This window comes from Octodon degus, unplaced genomic scaffold (genome assembly GCF_000260255.1).
Source record: "Octodon degus isolate 3935 unplaced genomic scaffold, OctDeg1.0 scaffold00027, whole genome shotgun sequence".
Classification (NCBI taxonomy): Eukaryota; Metazoa; Chordata; class Mammalia; order Rodentia; family Octodontidae; genus Octodon; species Octodon degus.
In genome coordinates, this window is record NW_004524603.1 from 1505174 (window position 1) to 1510161 (window position 4988).

At 39.9% G+C, this 4988-nt stretch overlaps 1 protein-coding gene and 1 pseudogene across 2 annotated transcripts in view; one reads left to right on the forward strand and one right to left on the reverse strand.

Annotated features, from left to right (window-relative positions):
• Lmbr1 (limb development membrane protein 1) overlaps positions 1-4988 on the forward strand; it is a 161387-nt gene that overhangs the window by 5374 nt on the left and 151025 nt on the right. The gene's annotated exons all lie outside the window — the stretch shown is intronic.
• On the reverse strand, positions 4577-4686 carry LOC111816169 (annotated as a pseudogene).

The following is a 4988-nucleotide window of genomic DNA, read 5'->3' on the forward strand; positions in this document are numbered from 1 at the left end:
TGTGTGTGTGTGTGTATGTGTGTGTGTGTGGCCAGCTCAGCCCACCAGGGGGCGGGGCTGGCTGGCATGTGGTGCTGGGGATTGAACCGTGGTCCTTGTGCTTTGCTGAGCTTGTTCTAAGTAGGTGCTTTAGACCACTGAGCCATCTCACCAGCCCTCTAAATGCTTTATTGAATTACTATTCACATTTAAATTTACAGTCCCATCTGGAGTTTACTTTCTCTGTGTAGCTTGAGGAATCATTTTTTTTTTTTTTCATGGTTTTGTTGAGAAACAAATAGCAATGAGACAGTTTCAAATCAAATTGGTAGGACAGTTCCAATAATTAGACATTGCATACTGTCTTCCTAGTGGTTATTGTATGAGGAATTATTTTTGTAACCCACATAAATGTTTAATCACTGTGGCACCATTTATGACCTTTGTCTCAAATTACATAACTATATATTTGTGAAGCTTAATTCTAGATTCTGTGCAGTTGCTTTGGTCTAATTAACTTAGGTATTTGTAATTTGGATTGAGAAAGGGTGTTATGGTAGTCCAGAGCTCTGCTACCTTTGTCTCCTGCCCGGGCAACAACTCAGTTTTGGCTCTGACAAGAGTTTCTTAGTTCTTCCCCTCCTCATCCCCATTTTTCTCAACCTGCACCCCTGGGTGGTCGGGTGCACCACACCTCTGCACAGCCAGCATAGAAAGTGACCAAGTTCAGTGGTTTCCAGTCTCTGGCATTTGTCTCTCACATTGTTTATCTGTAGAGTAAATACAGATATTTGCTTTTTCCCAAGGGTGGACAAATTTTAAAAACTATTTAGCTCTTTTCATTTTTACCATATAGCACCATAATTTTTGTTTAGCTTTTTGTTGTGACAAAATATACATAACATACAGTGTACCACTTTTGAATGTACAGTTCAGCAGCATTAAGTAATTCACAGTGTTGTGCAAACTGTCCATCCTGTCCATCTCTAAAACTTTTTCTTCCCCCCAAACTGAAACTCTCCTAGTAAGCAGTACCTCCCACTTGCCTGCTCCCTCTAGCTGCTGGTCACCACTACCTGAACAATCCAGTTGCCCAACGTTTGTTCTTTGTGTCTGGCTTGTGTCCCTCAGCATGAAGCCCTTAGGGCTTAGCCACATGGTGGGTGTGTTGGGATTGACTTCCCTGAGGCTGAAGAATGTTCTGTTCTTGTCTGAATGGAGGTTTGCTTACCCATTCCTGTCAGTGTGGCCTTGGATTGATACCACCCTCTTTTTTTTTTTTTTTAATAGTTTTATTGAGAAAGAAGTAGCAATGAGACAGTTTCAAAACAGGTTAGTAGGACAGTTACAATAATTCATACATTGCATATTGTTGTCTTTGTAGTAGTCATTCATAGTACAAGATGCAGACATGATATCTTGTCAAAACACTATTCAAAACTTTCTTTTAACTAAGAGAAAGCATATATCTATGCTAACTAATGGTCAGTCCTTCACTTATATCCCCCTTTTTTGTTTACTTTTGTTACAGATGTATACTGCATTGCTGTTCATATGTTGTAGGTGCATGAATTGAGCAAAGTGATCCAATATAGTACAGTAGTCTATAATAGTAGGGGGTTATCTGCATGACTAGCAACGCAGAAGTTGTTAACTTGAGCCTTTTACAGCTCAGCATATTAATATGGCTTTACTTTAAAAAAATTTTTTTTGTGGAACCAGGGATTGAACTCAGGCCCTTGCGCTTATTCTACATCTCCCTGGTCCCCATGGCTTTACTTTTTATACCTCATTTTTATACTTTTCTGCTAGATGGTTAAGAAAGATAGCCTCTTTAACAAACGCTGCTGGAAAAACTGGCTCTCTACATGCCGAAAACTAAAACTTGACCCAGGTCTATCACCATGCACTAAACTAAAGTCAAAATGGATTAAAGATCTAAACATTAAAACAGAAACACTAAATCTCCTGGAAAAGAATGTAGGAAGAATTCTTAAAGATGTAGGGGTAGGCAAACAGTTCATGAACAATAATCAAACTGCATGAGTAACACTTGAAATAATTAACAACTGGGACCTCCTCTTAATAAGAAGCTTTTGCATGTCAAAAGAAATTACCAACGGTGAAAAGACAACCCACAAATTGGGAAAAGATCTTAACTAATAAGCTCTCAGATACCACCTTTTGGCTGTTGTGAATAATGCAGTGCTGACCCCAGAGATACAGTACTGAAGCTTCTGCTTCAGTGTAGTACTATCTGTCTGAAAGTGAGATTCCATATTACAGGATAATCGTATTTAATTTTTGTGAATTGCTGAATTGTTTCCCACAGAGATTGCACAGTTTTACCTTTCGAATATGGCAGAGTTCTTGTTTCTCACCAGCACAGGTGTGAAGTGGAATCTCATTGTGGTTTCAGTTTTATCATCCTGTTTGTCTTTGTCTTCTTTGGAGAAATGACTAAAAAGCTGATTTTTAAAGTAGGTTATTAATTTTTTCTTTATATATATTGAGTTTTTGAGAAAGGATCTTTCTATGCAGTGCAGTGCAGACTGGTCTTGAGCTCACTTTGTAGCCCAGGCTGGTCTGGAACTTGTAGTGATCCTCCTGCCTCAGCCTCTCGAGTGCTGGGATTACTGGCATGTACTACCATGCCTGGTTATCTCTAAGTTTTTTTTTTTTTTGACGTGCTAGAGATCAAACCCAGGGGCATTGTGTCACTGAGCTATATCATAGTTTATTAGCACATATGTGTCTTCCATTGTGTCTGTGCTCCTGTGGGGAGTTGATAGTAAGATATCCCACTTCCTTTTTCATCCCTTATCCCTCCCCTCTTGCCACCCTCTCCATCCTTTGATTCTCTCCCTTTTGAGAACTGTCTCTTTGCTTCTTATTGTCTTTTATTTTGACCTTTATTTATACTTTGGATTTCTTATATGTGAGAAACCCAGTGATACTTAAATCTGCATGTCTGAGTCATTTCATTTAACACTGTTGCTCTAATGTGTGGCCCTTTAGTTTTTTTTTTTTTTTTAATTTTTTTAATATGTGTGTGTGTGTGTGTGTGTGTGTGGCCAGCTCAGCCCACCAGGGGGCGAGGCTGGCTGGCATGTGGTGCTGGGGGATTGAACCGCGGTCCCTGTGCTTTGCTTAGCTTAGCTTGTTCTAGGTAGGTGCTTTGACCACTGAGCCATCTCACCAGCCCCTAGTTTTTGTTTTGATATAGGGCCTCACTAAGCTGCCTCACCTGGCCTCAAACTTGAGCCCTCCCACATAAGGCCTCTGAATAGCTGAGTAGAGGGGTGCATTGATGTGCCCAGGTTTTGTTTCTTGAGGCATGGCCTTACCATGTTGCGTAGGTTGGTCTCACACTTGAACTCAAGTGCTCCTCTTGTTGCAGCCTCCCGAGTAAGCTGGTGATTACAGGGATGTGCCACCTGCCCCGATTTCTGTCTGTTTTGGGTATTAACTCATCAGATATATGGCTTTGGAATTTGTTTTTTATTGCTTAGGTTGCTTTTGCACTCTGATGATTCTCTGCTGTGCAAGCTTTTTGGTTTTATGTAGTTCCCACTTTTTATTGATTTGCCCCTGCTTTTGTGTCTTATCTATGAAGCCATTGTCAAGGCTAGTGTCATGGTTTTCCTCTTGGAGCTGTACAGTTTTAGGCCTTAATGTGTAAGTGTTTAATCCCTTTTGAGTTGATTTTATGTAAGATAAAGTTCAGTTTCATTCTTTTGTTTGGATGTCCATTTTTCCCCCCAGATTGTTTGTTGGAGACCCTATTCTCTCCCCATTGTGTGCTCTTTACATTCTTAAGTTTGTTGACTGCATAAATTTATTCTTAGGCTCTTCTTGTGCATCTTTCTTTATTCTAACACCTTACTCTTGATTACTGTAGCTTTGTGATGTGCTTGGACAACAGGAAGTGTCATACTTCCCCTTTGTTATTCTTGCTCAAGATTTTTTTTTGTTTTTTTTGGCTGGCTCAGGCTGACCAAAGGGTGGGTCTAATGCCGCATGTGGAGCTGGGGATCGAATCACAGTCCCCTGTGCCTGACTGAGTTTGCTGAAGCAGGTGCTTTAAACAACTGAGCTAACTCGCAAGCTCCCCTTGCTCAAGATTGACTTGACTCTTTAGGATCTTTTGTAGTTCTCTATTAATTTGGTAATTGTTTTTTCTGTTTCTATGAAAAATGCCATTGGGGTTCTGATAGGAATTGTATTGAATTTGTAGATTGCTTTGTCTAGCATGCACATTTTAACAGTGTTAGATCTTGCACTTCATAAGCGTGGGTCTTTCAATTGGTTTGCCTTCTTTCTTTCATTCATGTTTTATAGGTTTCAGTATAAAAGCCTTTTACCTTGGTTGAACTTATTTTGTAGCAGTTTATTCTTTTTTGGTGCTACTTAAATGGGATTGTTTTATTAATTTCCTTTTAGGCTAATTTTAATTTTATTTTTTGAGATAGGGTCTTGGTATATAACCCAGGCTGGCCTCAAAGTTACCCTCCTCTTGCCTCAGACTTCTGAGTACCAGAATTAAAAGCATGTGCTGCCCTGGTGAATAGTTTTTTTTTTGTTTGTTTTTTTCCCATGTCAGATGGGTAATGTGCCCACATTGTAACAAGGTTTGAGTGAGGCATACCTCATGCATAAGGCATGAACACTGGTGAATAGTTTTAGTGAGGTGAAATGCAGCAGATTTTTGCATATTGACTTTGTGTCTTGCAATTTTATTGTATTTTGTTTGTTTGTTTTGAGACAGGGTTTCACTCTGTAGTTCAGGCTGGCCTTTAACTCACTTTGTAACCCAAGGGGCTGGGGAGACAGCTCAGTAGAATAAGCGCTTCCCTCCCTCGCAAGCACAAGGGCCTGAGTTCAATCACCATTTCTGCACAACCCCCCCCCCAAAAAAAAAAAAAAACCCAACTTTGTAGCCCATGGCTGGCTCTTGCAACTGTATTGAATGTGTGTATTAGAACAGTTTTTTTCTTTTTCACTTTTTA